Genomic DNA, 20656 nt, shown 5'->3' with positions numbered 1-20656 from the left:
CCTTCAGAGGACATGCTTTGTTCTACTGCGCCATCGACCAAATTCCCTCTGTGTCTTACAGAGCGAGAGGTGGTACTGTTGATGTTGACGCGTCCGTCGTTTGGGAACGTTAATTTCGGCAACCTCCTGTATGTTACTGACAACGAGTAGTCTGTGTGCCTGTAACGATTTTCACCCTCAGGCTTGGTTTCATTATCATTGTGGTCCGCTCGTCACCGCTGCTCACACCACACGAGAACACTACAATGAACAAAGTAGGGGGAACTCGCCCTATTGTAGTACGCCCGAGTAGATTATACTAAAACTTAAAAAAAGACTCCCATTTTAGACATGTCGTCTGTCTTAACATTTTTTAATATGTTGTTCACCGAATAGGCATCCATCCCACTGTAGACAGGTTTGCTCTATTCTAAAAGGTTCGGCACGGTTCACGAGAGATTCATATTTGCAAAATCATTTGCACCCCTTCATCTGAGATTCCGTTTTGGAAGAGTACATTAAAGGCTATGGATGAAGTGAGAAGGCACAATGAAGCCGGACGTCAGTTGTTCCAACTTGATTTATGCGCTGTATGAAATAATGACCAATAATTTATATCCAAATTATTTTATTCAATGTCTTTGAAAACAATTTTCTTTTAAAGTCAAGATAATTTATTCATTCAGCGATAAGCACCTTCATATGAGTATAATACCATATAGAAATCACAAACAAGCAGACGACTGCATCATATACACTGACGAGCTAAACTTTTATGGCCAGTGCCCACGGCGACAACTTGGTGGTGGAGTTGCGGGGACGTGACGCTGTATGGAAAGTGTGTAAGCGGAGAAGTGATGAATGGGGGATCATTGGAGCGACGATACGATCTGCAAATGGGGAAATCCACTGACATAAGCGACTTCGACAAAGGCCAGATTTTTATCTCTCGGCGCCAGGAAGTGAGATCTCTGAAAGGGTGAAGGTGGTCGGCTGTTCGGGCGCTGACAAATTTCATGAATAACAGTGAAACCATGGGGGTGTAATAAGGTGTTGATCATCCACGCCTCACCTCAGAAAGTGGAGATATGAAACTCGACCCTCTGTAAAAGAGGATAGGCGGCGATGTGTGCGGATCTGACGACAGAGTACAATGCTGGTGCAGGCACAAGTGTTTGGGAGCACGCGGATCAGCGAAAACCTTTGAACATTGGGCTGTGCAGCAGACGACCCCTTTGTGTACACGTTGACCCAGCCATACGGTCAGTCAATTACGATAGCAATAGACACGGTATCATCGAGATTGGATCACGGGTCATTGGAAACATGTCGCTGGAAACCTGTCGCCTGGTTGGATAAATCACGTTTGTTTTTACACCGGGTCTATGATCGTATTCGGATACGCCGTTATGCATGTGAACGGCTGCAAGAAAGGTGCATCGCACCGTGTACGCAGGCCGGTAGAAAAAGTATTATGGTTTGAGGGACATTCACGTGGCACTCCAAGAGACCTGTGGTAGTAATCGAAGGTACCGTAACAGCAGTGAACTAAAAGAACGTTCTTGAGAACCACTTGCATTGTTTCATGCTCTATGTTTTTACCGTCGGCGATGCCATCTTCTAGCGTGATAACTGACAGTATCAAAGGCCGGAACCCCGCTACAGTGTTTTGAGTAGCGTGGCAGTGAACTCACGTTGAAGCTATAGCTATCAAATTTATCTGATCTGAACCCGATGGAGTACATCTGAGACGCTACAGGACGACAGCTCCAGGCCCACAAACCATCTACCCATAACTTAACGGGAATTGCGTGACATGTACATAAATATCTGGAGGCACATACCTCCGAAAACATACCGAGGACCTGTTGAATCTGTGTCACTCAGAATCGCCGCTGTATTTCTTTTCGAAGGTGGACCACGCTATTAAGCAGGTGGACATAATGTTTTGGCTCTTCAGTACAAACACCGTAGCCCATAATCCAAATAGGACTCGGAATAAAAGTTCTCAGTACTTTGGTCAAACTTTTGTGATGTGTTCTTCGCGACTTACGTATGCTTTTACGCAAATTTGAAGACTCTCATTCCCGAAAAACAGTTATTTCTGAAATAAATTGTGATCGAACAAAGCGAATAAAATTGTTTTGTCATCGTCTGGATCTCTGGTGACTGTAGACGTCAGTGTTGCAATTGGTAATATTAATGTGCTTGTTATTGCTGTAAAGGGCATTGATTTCTCAGTTTGACCCGTTATTTATTTAACATTGTGAATATAAACGTGGTAATTAATGGAAATGGCAGTACATTATATAAGAGATCAGTGTTTAAGCAGAGTACGCAGGCTGATTAAGTAATTGTCGGGCTACAAAACCAAAAGTTCATTCTTCAAATCCCATTAGGTCGGAGCCGTTGAAATGCTGCTCTCCTTTGGTAACTCTTCGTTAGTGTATAAACGCCAAGCTGTGCAGTGTTTGGGAGTCAGTATTTCCTGTATGTGAATGATACCTGGCATTGTGTTTGTCGCATACCCTACGAAGCTTTTTCTGAAAACTGCTAGGCTGGAAGACGCTTTGTGATGATTTTCGGATGTCTCGGTTGAGGTTGAGGTTACGTATATCTTGAATTATAACAGTTACGCCGGTGTGATATACACGAACATATTGAGTTTCGCAGCAACAAAGTTTGACAAAATAGTGCATTTTATTTTACCCAGTTCTTAACGAAGGCCGATTTCCAGCCCTATCTTCCAAGACGAGGATTTTTTCGCCCACTGTGGTAAATTTATAACTGATCTTAAACAGACGTCAAATTGTGTACATTCTCCATTGATACACAAAATCCTTTGACTTTAAGTTCGTTGATGACCTTCGAGGTTGCTTGGAATAACGCCCTGATCGCCCTGGTTTTCTGGGAAGGTGTCGAAGCTATCTGGTTTGTGGTTTAGTGATGCGATGTACGTGCAGAATATTCGGCATTGTGTGCCAGCGTATCTCGGACACCATCACACATAGTGGATGGTTTCACCTTCCAAGAAGGGAAAGAAAGGAAGATTATAGTTTCAAGTCCCATCGGTGACGAAGTCATAAAAGACGGCAATGAGTGATGGGGGTATAAATCGGGGGTGTCAGTTACGCTCCTGTCAATATTCACGAAGCGTAATGCGGATTTTCATTCACGTCGTGAGGGGATACAATAGTTGAGATGTGTGTTTTTGCTTAGTGCTGTCAGTCGTCTACCTTACATTTTATTTTGCTTTGTGTTTGTTGTTATTCGGAATATGGTAGTGGGACTTAAATTATACACCACAGCAAAACTTTTCAGAGTGGATTTTCACTGTGCAGCGGAGTATGCAGTTACCTTGAAACTTCCTATCATATTAAAACTATACACTGGACCGGGAATCGAATCTGGGACGTTTGCTTTTTTCCGGGCAAGTACCCTACTAGTTTCCCTTCTACCTTCTAAAATCACTCTGGAAGATGAAGTATTACGGAGAACTGGTGTAACTGCAGCCTGGGGGACTGTTTCTAGACAGAATCTTCAGTCTGCAGCGGAAAATGCGCCAGTTTCCCGTGGTATCCTTTCTTCCAGGAATGCTGCTCAGCAAAATACGTTGAGGAAATTCTGAGAAATGTGGAAACAGCAGAAGAGCAACTAACAGAAATTGAAGTCGGGGCCTGGTGCACATGTTAATACGCCGGGATGTTTCATAACAATGCAACTTACAAGTAGTTCCAGTAACTTCAATATTGCAGGGTGTTTCGTATCCACACACAGTACCAGCTGCGTTCAAAAATCCTACCACCCAGAGGATATGTGACCAGACGACGATATGTTCCGACTGGAGATACAGATTGACAGTACTCTTTAAGTCGAAGCAAATTAATAACTGTACAAAGAGGTAGGTAACATGTCAAGAAGTGTGCAGTTTACTTAAACATGTTGTAAGTAATTTCACTACTGTCTATTGTACAATATTCAGTACGATATGCTGAATTAGACTTGATATATAAGTACCTTTATAGTAAAATAAAACGTAGGGCAGCTGACTACAAAAAACACATGTAGCCAGGTGACGATGATGGTGAAAACTCTCATTCATAACTTGTCGTGGTTGTTGATAAGAACGTAACTAACGCGGGTACAGTGAACTGTTGTGATTTGTCTTACATAATAAGGAGTTGCAGATTTTCACGAGACCGTCTTCCGGGTACATGAGGCAGGAACTAAGGCTCTGCGTGACCAGCTGTGGGCAGGAGGCGAGCGGGCGGAGTCGGGTGGCTTGCCTCCTCTTCTGGTCGCTTCCCTTCCGGCCTGCTGGCATTGTGGGCGATCCGCACAGCCTTTGTGAGGTCGGGGCACCCCCGTCTTGACCCGCATCCGCCCTAGGCGCCGCATCGTGCTGGCCGCCAACATGTGAAGCTTCTGCGGACACGCACTACACAAGCAACGTGCCAGTTCCCTACAAGTACCCTACCTAAGAAAGACAGCTACTAACGATGGAAAAAGTAAGCATGTACCATCGACGTAGATCTTAGTCGTTTGTATACAACGATCACAAAACAACAACTTCAAACATAAATCGGTGGAAAGACCTGACATTATTTGATTGCACGATTGCTGAGACAGTCACTTAAAACAGTCGCATGCTTTAAGTATCTACTAATGAGCGTCAAATGTGAAAAGACCGCGTAAAATTAATCGTAGAGAAGACAGACGGACTGGCGGCAACACAGGCGTGTATTCTCGCATGCAAATGGTCATAAAATTGCTGTTAGAATGCTGCGATAGATTGTACGAGCACCTTGCACCTTTTGTTGCTATTCGGCAATGGCCCTTACAGGCCCTGAAGAACGAATAAGTTGATGTCCCATATGTGTTGAATTGGCGAGAGATCTCGAGATACTGCTGGCCAGGGCAGTTGTGGTGCACCAAGGGGAGCACGTCGTTGGGCGTGCATCGCTCTGCTGAAGAAGCGCGTCGTCGCAGTAGCACGAGGATAGCAGCAGTGCAATGTAGCGGCCAGTGTTTGCTTTACCTTGCAGAAACACAAAATGTGACTGCGGTCCCACACACTAGGAGGCCTGGGATAGGTTCTGTGTGTCATTGGCGAATGTGCTCTGGAAAGGCAGTTCACCAAGTACACGCCAATCATTTACGTACAGATAGAACCTACCCTCATCTCTGAAGGCACAAGAACCTTCCACTCACCACTCGGCTCACTCACGACAACAGAGTAGCCATGCTTATCGGTGTCCCGCTGTCAGTGGTAGCCGGCCAGAGGCACACGTGATGCTAATCCTGCTGCAAGCAGACGGTTCCCAGTGGTTCCTCATGCCGCTGCAGATGCACCATGATCTCGGATTTCGTTCGTCAGACAGGGCTGTTGTAATTATGGAAAACGGAATTGGTTCAAATGGCTCTGAGCACTATGCGACTTAACTTCTGAGGTCATCAGTCGCCTAGAACTTAGAACTAATTAAACCTAACCCAACCTAAGGACGTCACACACATCCATGCCCGAGGCAGGATTCGAACTTGCGACCGTAGCGGTCGTTCGGCTCCACACTGTAGCGCCTAGAACCGCACGGCCACTCCGGCCGGCGAAGACGGGATTGTCCACGCCATACTCATTATTAGCCTGTAGAAGAAAGGGGTAATACACGGTCACGGAGACTGTTTATAGAAGCATCCTGGAATCATGTTCGCGGTAACCTGATGAGTGGGCCAAAGTCATGGCTCGAAAAACGCACCCATAATGTCACAGAACTACCTTTGCCATGAACACACACACACACACACACACACACACACACACACACACACACACACACACACAAGTCCACTGCTGGTTTAATGCTTCAGTGGGCTGTCGGTGCACTCTAAGCCTTGGCATCATATTAAAAGAAGGAAAGCACACACACACACACACACACACACACACAAGTCCACTGCTGGTTTAATGCTTCAGTGGGCTGTCGGTGCACTCTAAGCCTTGGCATCATATTAAAAGAAGGAAAGTCACGAAATGTCAGACCACTCTACATGCCATTAGTATAGTTCCTGTGTTGTTTTGCCAGTGTGAGATATGCTCTTTTGCAGGGAACCCTACTTCAAATTGAACTGCCTCCAGTTCTTATCGCTCCGAAACTGGTTCATGTAGACCTGACAGCAGCGTTGGCTGTCGGCCTTCACGTCGGCGGCGGAGGGTCACACGAGGGCGTACCATCTACGGCGCTGCCGAGCGACGGATTTGCTCGTTTAAGGGGCAGACAAATATTTTCCTGGCGAGCTTTTATTTAGTTCTTTTGTCCATTACTGCCAGAAATACGTACCACAGTTCTAATACGGAAATACACAGTAGAGAGTTGATAGCCGGAACGGCCACACACCCTTTCACGTGTGACACCCCCGACGCACAGTGGTAGGCGGCAAGTGGAGGCCGGCGGCTGGGTGGTGTCGGTGCAGCGGCCACGCCACGCCACGCGACCGTGTGCCGGCGCGCCGCTTTTTGCCGCCCCGCGCCGCCCTGCTCCGCTCGGCTCAGCTGCGACGCCGGCGCCGCGCCTGCTCCAATCCTGCAGCCAGCTGCGGCACGGCGCCTCGTGAGACTGCTTGCCCCGCTTTTTGTTATGCTGTCTGCTCCCAGCTGTCATGCCCATTTAACATACTCCGTACTCCCGGGAAGAAGTAGCTCTCCATCCATCTCCAGAGTGATGACCCTTGTTTAAACTCGAGTACTTAACGACGCTGAATGTTCTCCTTGCAGTAAAACTATCAGAGGTCACACGAGCTCGTAAACTCAACAACCATCACAGCGACGATCAGTTTAGACTCCGCGGTGCTTAATGGTGAAGCGTTCCTGTACTGCACATGATCTCGCGAATCAAGTGCCTGCGGCCGTAGTTGAAACCTCCGACACCTACCGCGGGTGTGACACAACACAGAAGGTTTCGTTTCGCTGTTTTCTTTTATTATTTTTATCTTTCAGGCTCCTTTTGTTGTCGATTAGGCGCCCGGGGCGGGGGGGGGGGGGGGGCTGATTCACCCAGAGGGAGAGGAGAAAACAAATGAGACTTCACAGGCTGCGAGAGTATGCGATGCTATTGCCGTGGATTCAAAATAGAGCCATAGTTACAGAGAACTTGGCAGTATGAAGCCACTTCTCAGTATGGTGTTGCACTCTCTCTGGCATGGGTGCATGCCGCGAGTCTGTTGAGACGAGAAGTATCCACTCCTCAGGCAAGCTGGCCCACAACTGTTGTAACCTGTCCTTCATATACTGGATTCTGTCACTGGAATGCAGTTGACCTCCAAGGTCGTCCCATATCTACTCTATCCAGGACAAATCAGCGGCTCTGCTGGTCACAGGAATACCTCACCATCACGCAGACAGTTGACGCACATAGCTGTCGTGTGTCGACGAGTATTGTCCTGTGCAAAAATGGCACTCGCGTGAGACGTAATACGTGAGGACGCAACAAGTCTGTGGCGTACCGCTGTGTCGTCAGAGCTACATCGGTCAGTACGAGCCGTGACCTGAAGTCGTACCTGACGGCTCACCACATCATGACACAAGGAGCAACACCGCTGTATCTCTTCAAAACATTGGAGAAATGCGGCCTCTCCCCAAGTTGCCGTCTTCCTCGACGACGATGATCATTCAGGGTAGTGCACAACCGTAATTCACTATGGGACACAATACAATGTCATTCACCAGCAGTCTGCGCTTCCTGGTCACGGGAGCGCTCCAAACGCAGCCATTTGTGTTAGGGTGTTAACAGCAGGAAATGCACGGGACGGTGATTCACTACTCCTGCTGCTACCAGTCTTCGACCAATGGTGCTGGATGACAGAATGTTGCAAGATGTCCGGTACTCGTTCCGAGATTGCAGGCGTAGATGTGAAGAGGTTACTGTGTGCTTAATGCAAAATACGACAATCCTGCATTGCTCTGGTCAGACGGGATCGACCGGAACGTTGATGATGCGTATGCCTCTCCTCATGCTCCTGTGCAGCCTAGCATTGGGCCACTGTCACGTCTGAATGCTCCACAAATCTAGAATTCGCACAATTCGATCAGCTGTTTAAACGAAGATCCACTATGAGTCCCCTTGTAAACTCCGTTAGATGTAGATAACGCTGTCTCAAACGAGTAAGCGGCATATCTGCATCCTTCACAGTGATCCTTCCAACATCTGACACTGTTCACGCCTGTTACATAACTTATCAGTCCTGGTAACAACATTAATGCATTCTGATAGACGTTCTACCTGTCGCAGAGAATTTTGTCGCACAACGTAATGGTCAGTATTGTCAGCAGCGGAGGATAATGCGTCCGCCGGCCGCGTCAGAGCTTCAGTCTGGAACCGCGCGACCGCTACGGTCGCAGGTTCGAATCCTGCCTCGGGCATGGATGTATGTGATGTCCTTAGGTCAGTTAGGGTTAAGCAGTTCTAAGATCTAGGGACTGATGATCTCAGAAGTTAAGACCCATAGTGCTCAGAGCCATATGAACCATTTGAATGCATGTGTGCCTTGTGAGCTGGAGTTCGAAAAACATTGTCATGAAAGTAGATCTGCCTTTGTCAGTAGTACATTCTAACAAATTAAATATATCTAATCACGACACTCTTTTAGGATATTCCTATTTTCGTAATAATACCGACCATTTTTTTCATTTGTATAGCCTGTTGTATAATTAGTTTATTAATGCTGATAATGTGCAAGCAACAATTTACATGCTTTTTCTCATCACGGCGAGGCAATTAAAACATTGTTATTTGTGACTGCTTTTCGACTGTTTCTAGTTTGCAGTGGAAATGTGATGTTCACATGCATTGGTACAGTGTGTGGCATTACATTGTTACATCCATATCCAAGTAATCGCAGTGAGACTTCTATACTTTAAATCTTGGGCGCTTTTTACCAGGAGCACAAAGGGATCACACCTGTGGAGATTATCTCTTTCTAAATTTTTGCAACAGATCGTAGAGATACGTCAGCTTACCAGGCAGCAAGTAGGTAGCCTTGTTTTACTTTCCTGCCTTGCTTCTAAATCACGTGGTTTCATAATATTCTTTGCTTCCTTATTCACTACCCTCACAACGAATCGTCTGTCTCTTCTTACGATCTGAAAACATTGTGGATGCAGAAGACATAATCCCAGTGGCTAATGGCTCACCAGTTACTGAACTGTGCATTGTTCTTGACAAAAGACGAAGCAAGAGAACTGTACAGATATTTGTAATTGAAAACTATTACGTACTAACGAAAATAGATGGAGTCCTTAAACGGCGAAAAATGAAACACTGTTCAATGATAATAAAATTCAATATACGATAAGGCTGTATTTCTCGGAGGGGAAACACTTCCATTGCCCATATGCGCCATGCTGAAGGGAGCATATGGCAGGCTCACCCCTCCCGCAGTGCTCGCGTGGCGCGCGTCGCGAGAAACTGTACCGCAACCACAACGCCCGGCGCAGGCGCGTGTCGCGTCCCAGTCGCGTCGCGTCCGAATTTGCACGGTCCCATTTAAACATCTGAAGTTACAAAAACACGCGCTGCACTGCGTCGCGCCACACGCGCTATACGCGTCGCAATTTGCGCCTAGCCTTTTTAGGCTTACGGGTAGTAGACTTATGTTGGATGTCATAAGCGCGAGATGGAGAAGGCAAGTAGGGTTTTCTACGTTTCGATTTCCCAAACTACGCGAATAATGTTTCTGAAAAGAAGTCTGTGGAGACATACGCCTTATGCTGTTTGCTGCGTTCAGTATGTAACAGAGCACTTTTTTCGGCTAGTTTCGATTGAAAAAATGCGAAATTTGTTGTGAGGCATCATGGAATGTTTCCGCTTCAGGCTCTATAGTTCATGACGTTCCGATAGGTCGCGGCGCTACGCGTAACCTTCAATATGGCGTCTGTAACGGAGGTGCGTTCCAAGCAGAGAGCCATCATTGAGTTTTCTTTAACGGAAAACCAGAGCATCACATTTAGTCATAAGCGCTTTCAGAATGTCTACAGATACCTGGCAGTGAACAAAAGCGTGGTGAGCCCTTAGGCGAGGCCGCTGTTATCATTGCAACAAGGTCGTAGAAACCTGACTTCCTGCGTGCCGGCCTGTCGTATACAGCTGTGACTTTTGCAGTGTTGGAACGTGTGGACACTCTCATTCGAGGTGATCGACGGATCATGTCAGACACCTCTCTGCTCAACTCGACGTCTCTGTTGGTAATGCTGATACACTCGTCCGCCAGATGGGGTACTCAAATGTGTGTGCCCGGATCCAGCACATTCCTTTTGGCCCAATGAACGATGCACACCGCGGGAAGCAGTATGTGAATGATCTGGAGGCTACTGATGCGGCAAGACTTTGCTTCCCATGTGGACCAGTAGAGTGGTGCTAGCTGGCATATAGGCCCTCCCAGTAAGGTTGCTTAAGACCGTCGCATTGAACGAATTTTATGTTAAAAAATTGGGTTTTGTAGGAAGAAGAGTGGGGAAAAATATGGTGTGTTGGAATCATGAATAAAACGAGCCTGCTTTGACAAGAAAAATGTTGCATTACATATTGAACGTCCCTCGTAATAGTGTTGTCTCAGGTGAAGCATTTTTTAGTTGTTGCGGCTAACAAATTATGTCTGGTACTGCATTCTTCATTTCCTTTCGTGTGAAAATATTCTAAAATATTTCTCTGTTTTCGACGGTGTGGAGACTGAAACAAACCTATGATTTTTCGTTTTTGTTTAGCGTAGTTACGGCTGAAGTAATGCTGTCGTGGACGCCGAGGTGCTTTTGTTTATCGCAATGGAGGTAGTGTGCCATTGCCGTTCTCCGTTCTTTGCCCTAATTTCCCAAACTGGTTCGAATGGCTCTGAGCACTATGGGTCTTAACTTCTGAGGTCATCAGTCCCCTAGATCTTAGAACTGCTTAACCCTAACTGACCTAAGGACATCACATACATCCATGCCCGAGGCAGGATTCGAACCTGCGACCGTAGCGGTCGAGCGGTTCCAGACTGTAGCTCCTAGAACCGCTCGGTCACCCCGGCCGGCCTTCCCAACCTGCTTTAGGAGTCGATGTGTAGTTTAACTAGATGTCCGAACGAAGATGCATGTTTCAAATTAACAAATCGTTGTCAGTGACGAAAAATGCGATGATAGGAAAAATCCTCGAAGTAGCTGAAAATTAATTCATGGACCTTTTGGATTTGTAGTGTGACACTGAGCCACCGATTCAATTAATTCTTAATTGATCTAACTGGTAATTTGAGAACTGCGTTAGTGTACCTCCGTCACGTGACGCAGAGATGGCAACAACGAAGTCTTATTCACAAGGAGATCTTTTCAAAGCAGTACCCAGTTTTAAATTTTTGTTGGTACGAGTGTATGCATGGATGTTTCATGGAAGAGACGATTGACATCTTGCCAGACCAGTCGGCCCGTAAAACCCCGGTTTTAAGGTTGAACATGTGCACTTGCGCACGAGTGTGTTTCCATTATATGTCAGGAGTATCGGATCCTCTGCAGTAATTCCACGCCCGTCTCTCTTGCTCAGACTCACAATTTCCTAGCGGCCCGCCGCTGTTTTCGACATTTTTCCCGGCTCCCTCTGCGACTGTGCATCCGCTCCGTCTGGCGGCCGCTCCCCCGACAGCTCGTAAAGCCCGGGGCCAATAAGGGCCGGTCGTAAGGCAGGCGCGCCTTGTTACCGCCGGCCGGCTCAAAATTTTAATTTATAGCCCGCCGTAAAGCGCGCGTCGCTTGCTGCAGCTCGTGGTGCGCACTCGTTCGCAGTGACACACAGTAGCGGGCGTCGTCTTTGGTAATACATCATCTGGCCGCACTACTCCGGCTTCCGTGGCTCCTTCTGCCAAGTTGATATGCGGCCGACAGCCCCATCTCATCCAAGATAGATAGAGTTGTTCAGTCATCTGCACTTTGAAGGGTTGTGGTTGTGCTTCCATAAAATAGGATTAACGGGGTCCGGTTGCTAACACATCATAGCAACATGGAAACGTTCCTTTCGCCCGTGCCTCGGAGCTCCTCCCGTGACGTCGCGCGAAATCACGCCTGAATCCAAGCACTCTTGACGATGTGCAGCGTGCGACACAGAATACGCCACATACGCCACCGCAGATTTAGTTGGAAACCTTTATTGGCGGACGCGGACTAATTCTCTATCCTGTTACACTATCAAATCAGTCTAAATAAAGGTAACCAGTAGAGATCAGAGACTGAGCGACGAGTCCAGTGTTGAGCGCTTGCATGCTTTAGAAATCTACCATGTGGGCGGGAAGTCGCAGCACCGCTGTAATCCCTGTCTAGTATCAGGTGTTACCGTGCAGGTCGGTAGCCATGTTGCTCTTTATCAGTTGTTGGAATTCGTGTCTACATGTTTTCGCAGTCGCAGTTGAGTTTTAATTTGTACCCATGGCAGATGTGAGCGGTGACAAGTGTGTGGGTGCGCGAACGACAACTCTAGGGCAGACCATATGACAATTTACGGAAGCATTCCAGGAAAGGTTTAATTAGGCTCTACTGCGAAAGGCAACACTTCTGCATTGGGAAAAACTTCCTTTTGCGTCTGTCAGTGTCAAAGACAGGCCGTGGAGTGGAAGGAAGGAGACACTAGAAGAAATGTGGAGCGGAATCTCCGCTTCGATTGAACAATCTCCTATGAAGACGACATGTAAACGTGCTTCGGAAATCTGTACCCAAGGAGAACAATTCGAGATCACATGAAAAAAGACTTTAAGATGGCTGTTCATCTTTATATTAATCTGTTTTTATTTACCTTGCTTACTGGAAAATAACAGCCAACAACCAATGTAAACATAAAAAATATTATACAAGTATAATCGTCAACAGCCGTCTGAAGATATCTATCGTTTCGAGAGCGTTAACGGCGCCGGATGACTAAATAAAATAGCGTTATTAACAGTGGTTGGTTGCTGTTTTCTTCTCTACAACTAACAACTTATAAAAGCTTTCTTATTGGCACTTAGAACCAGTCAGTTTCCTTGTATGGCGTTTGGAACGTTCTTAATTAAATACAAGGTGCTTGTAATTAAACTTTCGCTGTTTGATCCAGTGTAGATGGGAGCCTATTTACCTTGTGGGCACCGAATTTTAGAGGAACGATGTTCATATTGTGCGCTGCAAGATTTGCGTTGTTATTAGTGTTAGTATCATGAATTGCTGTTAGGCGCCGGTACTGGTACGAACGTCAGGTTGAAACACAAGCATCAGCTTGCATTACAACTGCAGTCAGTCAACATGGATCTGGACATGGTAAGCAGTGCTTTACTTGTAAAACGGTTTTATCAAAACAACAGCAGTAGTGCTGCTGCTCTCCGCGAGTTATCAACGCATCGAAGGAGTAGAGAGAGGTCCTCTCTCCACATCGGAGTTGAGGAATATGATTCGGAACTTGGAATTAACTGGCGATTTGGCAATTGTTCCTGGGAGAGGCCGAGGGCCAGTTGCGCCACGAATTATGGGAGAAGTTACGGGTGCCACGGCTGAGAATGCTGTGTGAAATGTGCGATGTTCAAACAGGGCACGAGCTGTGTTACGACAGCTGAACATTCCACGGTCCACCGTTGTTTCGGGCAGCAGCAGGGCAAACCGTAGTGCAGTTCCAAGCTGTCGTGGATGCAGGTGGTCGTCACACTGGAACGTAAAGAAAGTAAGCAGTTAATGTTACCCTCTCATGTGGAGATAAAAAGGTGTTTCTTTCAGTAGTGTATTCGTTGCCTTCAAAGTGTTTCCTCGAAATTTCATTGTCCCACGATCACTCAGCATAATTCTGTGGTATCACAATATTTTCCCAATTTTTTAAATGCAAATCAGTTATGTTCAAACAAGAGATATGTTGTCTCTTCACTGTCCTGACGTCAGATTTGGCACGTAGAGTGTTAACCATTTCCAGTCATCATAGATACTCCGCAAGCCATTGTGCAGTAGATGGTGGAGGGGATATCTTACCAGTATTATCGGTTTTCCTTTCCATCCCATTCGCGTGCTGAGCGATCAAAGGTGACTGCCTGTGAGACTCTGTACTGCCTTATTCTCATGATTCGTAAGTGCGTTACACGATGCTGGCAGCATATTGGTGGCCCGGTCTTCAAATGCAGGCTCTCGAAACGTGTCCGTCAGCGTTTCGCGAGAACAGCGTCATCTTTCTTCATATGGTTCAAATGACTGTAAGCATTATGGGACTTAACGTTTGAGGCCATCAGCCCCTTAGACATAGAACTACTTAAACCTAACTAACCTAAGGACATCACACACATCCATGCCCGAGGTAGGATTCGAACCTGCGACCGTAGCAGTAGCGCGGTTCCGGACTGAAGCGCTTAGAACCGCTCGTCCACAGCGGCCGGCTCGTCCACAGCGGCCGGCTCATCTTTCTTCCAACAACTTCCATATACGAACGCGTAGCTTCCCCGACCATTTCTGTTACACTTTCGTGTGCGCTGTACTGACCTGTTATGATTGCAGCAACACGTCTCTGAATTTGTTCGAAGTCAGATGTAATGCCTACTTGGTAAGTATTCCAAACGTTCGAATGATTAACTAGAATTTTTCCCAGTATTTTCGTCTATGCGATTTCCTTAAAACATGCAGAGCCCTTTCGCAGAACCTACAGAATTCTAGCTCTTTCGTTTGCCTTCCCTAATGCTGCTTGTACGTGCTCAAAGCGTTCACCTGAAATCTTGGGGCGATCAGACACTGTCGGACTCGTTCACGTTGTTCCAGCCATTATGTTACGTATTTGATGTGGGAAGGGAGGTGACATTCATTGTATGAAGTGGAAATTCGATTCAAGTCTTTCTCCATATCTTTACAGTCGTCCAACAACGATACTTTCCCGTAGGCAACAGCATCATTAACGAACAACGTTATAGTGCTGGTGATCCTATCTGATAAATCGTTTATGTATATTGAAAACACAAGTTGCCCTATTACGTTTCTTTGGAGTACGTCCGATATTAACTAATTTTCTGCTGACCATTTACCGTCTAGTATCTCTTAATAGGTTCCGTTAGTCAAACACACGCTCCAGTATTATTAATGTGACGACTTGTCAGAAGTCTGAATAACCCAACCACAACATAAACAGCCAGATGGAGGTGGTCCCAAACATTCTCGATTGGGTTTGCGTCAGAGGAGTTTGGTGGCCAGGGGAGAACGGTAAATTCATCCTGGTGCTCTTCGAACCGCGCACGTACACTTCGAGCTGTGTGACACGTTGCGTTGTCCAGGCAGTTGTTGCCATCGTGCCGAGGGAAAACAAACTGAATGTAGGGGTGGACGTAGTCTCCAAGCATAGATGTATACACGTGTTGTTCCATTATTCCTTCCAGGCTGTTGCCCTTCCAACGATTATTCCACATCCTTCGGGATGTTTCACGCTGTAAACGTGAACGGCCGTCTGTCCTATGGATCATGAAGCGTAATTCATCTGACAAACCCACTTGTCTCCTCTTAATGGACGTTCAGTTGCGGTATTGGCGTCCACGAACCATGAGCCTGCTGCGGAAGCCCACACGCAGCAACGTTCGTCGAACTATCGTTGACGAGAGACCGTTGATAGCCCCTTGGTTCATCTGGTCGGTCAGTCGTCCAACAGTTGCATGTCTGTTAACCCGTACACGTCTCGGCAGCCGCCGTCCACGCTGTTATCTATGGCCCATGGTGCACGACAGTTGCCTATATGCGCCGTTTTAGATAGCGTCATTTTGCCATGCACGGCGTAGTTTAACGACGGCGGCGCGTGAACAGTTCGTGAACGTAGCCGTTTCAGAAATGCTTCCACCCTCGGCCCAAAGCCAGTGGTCATGCCGTTTTGCACTTCAGAAAAATCGTTCCGTTTCCGCCTTACGGCAATCGAGAGCACTGTTCCCCGTGTCGCCGAACACTATATTTCTTCCAGTGCTAGTGTGCCACCACTACTGTTCTTCAGTGGTTATTGAACGTTGATGACGAACATTGGAAGTGGTCCCGTTAGTGTGCCTTGCTTGTGTATTCCTCGAGCCAGTCACACATTGGATATGGTCATATCGTGGTTAGTATTGGACAAACATGAAACGCCTTTCAGTAATTTAGGAAGACTGAAACTACCTGTTCAGCTGCGTCTGTTGCTAACGAGGAGTTGTGTAGATGGGACAGAATTTGAGGTACTTTTGTGTCGCACTGTATATCTGGACGGAGCAGCCTACGCCAGGAGCATGTGTCGGCGCAGAGGGCGCATTCCGCGGGCGTGCGGCGGGCAGAGAGAGGGCGGGTCCGCCGGCGGCGCCACCTGCCCCGGCTCAGGCGAGGCGTGGTGTGGCGTGCCTGCCGTGGTGGGGGGAGCGCCGCACGCGCGCGGCACGCCGCCGTAGCCGTGGCAACGCAGCGCAGCGCAGCGGGCAGCACGCGAGCCGCGCTGGCAGCAGGCAGTGACTCAGCCGTGCCGCTCCTGCACATCAGCAGGCGCCTCCTCCTCACAGCCACTTGCTAGTTAGACGCGTCCGTGGTGCCCTTGAAGCGTTGTCTCGGTATGTTCTTATGGTACGATTACCCGACCACTGAACAGTAACAGCCATTTTCTATCTGGAAGTATGCGTATGGAGTGAATTTTTGAAGCAGAACAAGTTAATTGTAGTGAACGCTGAAACAACACTAGAGACTTGCATCAAAAAAAGTTTTGCATCACCACGGTTCCGAGAGTTCCGGAAGATGGACAGAAAATTGGAATAGAGATCAACATAAATATCATTTCCGCCCTTTTTATTGCTCATGAAAACCACACATTGCATGTTGTACCACCAAACAGCGAGACCTTCAGAGGTGGTGGTCCAGATTGCTGTACACACCGGTACCTCTCATACCCAGTAGCACATCCTCTAGCATTGATGTATACCCGTATTCGTCGTGGCATACTATACGCAAGTTCATCAAGGCACTGTTGGTCCAGATTGTCCCACTTCTCAACGGCGATTCGGCGTACATCCCTCAGAGTGGTTGGTGGGTCACGTCGTCCATAAACAGTCCTTATCAATATATCCCAGGCATGTTCGATACGGTTCATGTCAGGAGAACATGCTGGTCACTCTAATCGATCAATGTCGCTATCCTGAAGGAAGTCATTCACAATATATGCACGATGGGGGCGCGAATTGTTGTCCATGAAGACAAGTGCCTCGCGAATATGCTGTCGATACGGTTGCGCTGTCGGTCGGAGGATGGCATTGGCGTATCTTACAGCGGTTACGGAGCCTTCCATGACCATCAGCGGCGTACGTCGGCCCCACACAATGACACTCCAAAACAGCACGGAATCTCCACCTTGCTGCTCTCGTTGGACAGTGTGTCTTAAAGCGGTCAGCTTGACCAGGTTGCCTCCAAACATGTCTCCGACGATTGTCTGGTTCAAGGCACATGCGACACTCATCGGTGAAGAGAACGTGATACCAATCCTGAGTGGTCCATTCGGCATATTGTTGGGCCCATCTGTACCGCACTGCATGGTGTCGTTGTTGCAAAGATGGACCTCGCCATGGACGTCAGGAGTGAAATTGCGTACCATGCCGCCTATTGTGTACAGTTTGAGTCGTAACACGACGTTCTGTGGTTGCACGAAAAGCATTATTCAACATGGTGGCGTTGCTGTTAGGGTTCCTCCGAGCCATAATCCGTAGACAGGGGTCATCCACTGCAGTAGTAGCCCTTGGACGACCTGAGCGAGACATGTTATCGACAGTTCCTGTCTCTCTGTATCTCCTCCATGTCCGAACAAGATCGCTTTGGTTCATTTCGAGACGCTCTGACACTTCCCTTGCTAAGAGCTCTTTCTGGCACAAAGTTACAATGCGCACGAGATCGAACGGCGATATTGATCATCTAGGCATGGTTGAACTACAGACAACACGAGCCGTGTACCTCCTTCCTTGTGGAATGACTGGAACTGATCGGCTGTCGGACCCCGTACGTCTAATTGGCGCTGCTCATGCATGGTTGTTTACATGTTTGGGCAGGTTTAGTGACATCTCTGAACAAGCGAAGGGGCTGTGTCTGTGATACAATATCCACAGTCAACTTTATGCAGAAATTTTTTTTGTGTGTGTATGTATAAATAGTTTCTAACCTTTACGAAACGTTTTCTCATTGACAGTCCCCACAAAATGTTGAATGCAAATTATTTATCGCGTACTACATTGTGAAACTGCCTCATCAAGGATGACATTTCAGTTTATTACTTCCTTACTACTAACTGCATTCGCAAGACATTTCGCAGACAGTATCCAAATATGCAGCTGGATGTACCTATAAAATTACATCATTGTACGACATATAGTTCAGAAGATACGATGTCATAAACATTGAATTGCGTGGAAACGAAGTTGCACGGCGAAATTCAGTAGAGATACTGATGAAACAGGTGTAAAAATATGTGTGAAATATATGTGACGTGGGGCGCGGGGAAAGCCACGAGTAAAAAGCTCCCTCTAAACCCATGGATCGATTTCAACGAAATTTGGTACACGTACTACTTATATGGAAAGAAATACTTTCGGGGTAAGAACCAGCAATGTCCTATTGGAATGGGGATGATGACGTGTAGATAGAAGGCGAAGGGAAGAGATGAACAGAGAGAAGGGGATTGGGAAATAAACAGAGAGGGAAGAGGGGGAGATGGATCGAAAGAGGGGAGAGGAGTAGATGGACAGAAAGAGGAAAGAGGAGTAGATGGACAAGGGGTGGGAATAGATACACAACGGTATAGGGGAGGAGGAAATGGGCAGAGAGAGTGGGAGGACGAAAGAGCCAGAGAGATGGGGGAGGACGAGAGAAGAGAAGAGAAGAGAAGAGAAGAGAAGAGAAGAGAAGAGAAGAGAAGAGAAGAGAGGGAGGAGCAAGAATGGACTAATAGAAGATTCGAATAAATACGTACCAAAACACCGCCGGGCACTCAGCTAATATGTGACAGGTTTTTATGTTCCGTTGACAAATTGGTCATCCAGGACGGAACACAATCTCTGATAGGATAAGGATGGGGAAATTGCAAGTGTCCTTATCATTGGAATGGAACTGTGGGAAACCATAATGTTGATGATGACATGACAGGGATCTGGACGCACTCCTGCTGAATGCGAATCCACTGATGTTCTGTAACTGGAAACAAGTCGTGCCAGCTGCAAATAGGCATTATATTTGTTTAGCTGCTAGCTCTTTTGTTACTACTTCCTAACATAACCATGCAGCCGGAATCACGTCGAAATATTATCTGCTGACGTTCTACGGGGTGGCGCAAAGACGGCCCGTATTACCGACGCACGCGGCGCTTCGGAAGAGGGGTGGTGAACAATCCAGTTGTAAGGAACGTAGAGCTTCTTGTTGTTGCTGTGCACCGTCTCTTTCGTCGACACCGTTTTGAGGACGCACACTGGTAGGACGCTTTACTTCTGTTCGGGAAGGAGGCTTTTCAGATCCCAGTACAGAATCAATCAAGGCAATTTCGGGATAGTAACTTAAAATGAATACAAGACAATGTTCTTGCACAATGAAGGCTTCCATTCCATCTCTTCGTCGAAGTGACTATAAACCGATATCTTTCTTCTTTCCTTCTTTTCCCCCTTCGTTTGGTCGACAGTTTGATGTTGCGCCACATTAGGTGATTCCTAGTCGTAAAGACTGTATCTGTTGGGCTCATTTAGTTCGCCCCGTGGATCTGTCGTGGAGAGTAAGTCAATTGGTCATTCACGTGCAGTTCGGAATCCTGAAAGCTCTGAGTGCTTGGACAACAATGATTCGTGATGTCAGAAAAAATCGTTTGAGGATGTTAAACAATATTCGTCTTTTTGTTTATGGTAAGTGGCCAGGATGCTGTCAGCGACATTCTCGTCCAAGTAACAAGCGAGTTATCAACAGTCTAGAATTATCGCAGTCACTCCGCAACGAGATATCCGTGCATTGTGGGGATAAATAGAAGCCGTAAACTACCGGGACGATATGACTGCACACCTGAGTTACAACAGCATGTTATGACGTTGTGCACGTTGGGCGGAAAATTTGGGATACGTCCCCGATATACGCAGCAGAAACGTCGTAAATGGAGACTTGTCTTTTGTTCACTTGCAGTTGCGAGTGTAGTCGTGGTCGTTTCATATTGCCCTTATTTCATCCTTCAGGGCTGTTTTAATGAAATAATTGACTGTTTTAATTTTGTTTTACTTGGTGTTATGAAACTTCATAGAAGCATTGATTATGTTTTTCTAGAGCTAAATTTAGAGACCAATTTACGTTCACCACGTAGAGACAGTTTTTGAACCAGAGAACCTCAGGAGGCAGTAAATCTAATTAGGATATGTGCCAGTCGCAGTGGCTATACTACGCATACTTCTTCACACGTCTTAAGTCTGCCCCGCGAGAGTCAATGCGACTTTTATTATGTGTCGACCTCGGTCTCTGTAGCGGCAGGACTTGTTGCAGAACAGTACGCGAGACGCCACGAGCAGCCAATCTGTGCAGCTGCGAAGGTTGGCGTCGGCGGGCTGACGTGGACACTGCGTCCTTGGACGGAAATGAGATGACTCGCAGCTTGCAACATAGGCTTTGTCCGTTTGCACTGCATCCGCTAGCTGATCTCCGCGCGCGCATTTTGTCGCTGGATTGACGCGAAGA

The 20656-nt window shown here is 47.1% G+C and overlaps 1 protein-coding gene across 1 annotated transcript in view; it reads left to right on the top strand.

Annotated features, from left to right (window-relative positions):
- LOC126282432 (neurogenic protein mastermind-like) overlaps nucleotides 1-20656 on the top strand; it is a 456429-nt gene that overhangs the window by 88826 nt on the left and 346947 nt on the right. The window lies entirely within an intron of this gene.

This window comes from Schistocerca gregaria, chromosome 7, assembly GCF_023897955.1.
Source record: "Schistocerca gregaria isolate iqSchGreg1 chromosome 7, iqSchGreg1.2, whole genome shotgun sequence".
Classification (NCBI taxonomy): domain Eukaryota; kingdom Metazoa; phylum Arthropoda; class Insecta; order Orthoptera; family Acrididae; genus Schistocerca; species Schistocerca gregaria.
This window is presented reverse-complemented; position numbering and strand designations above follow the sequence as displayed.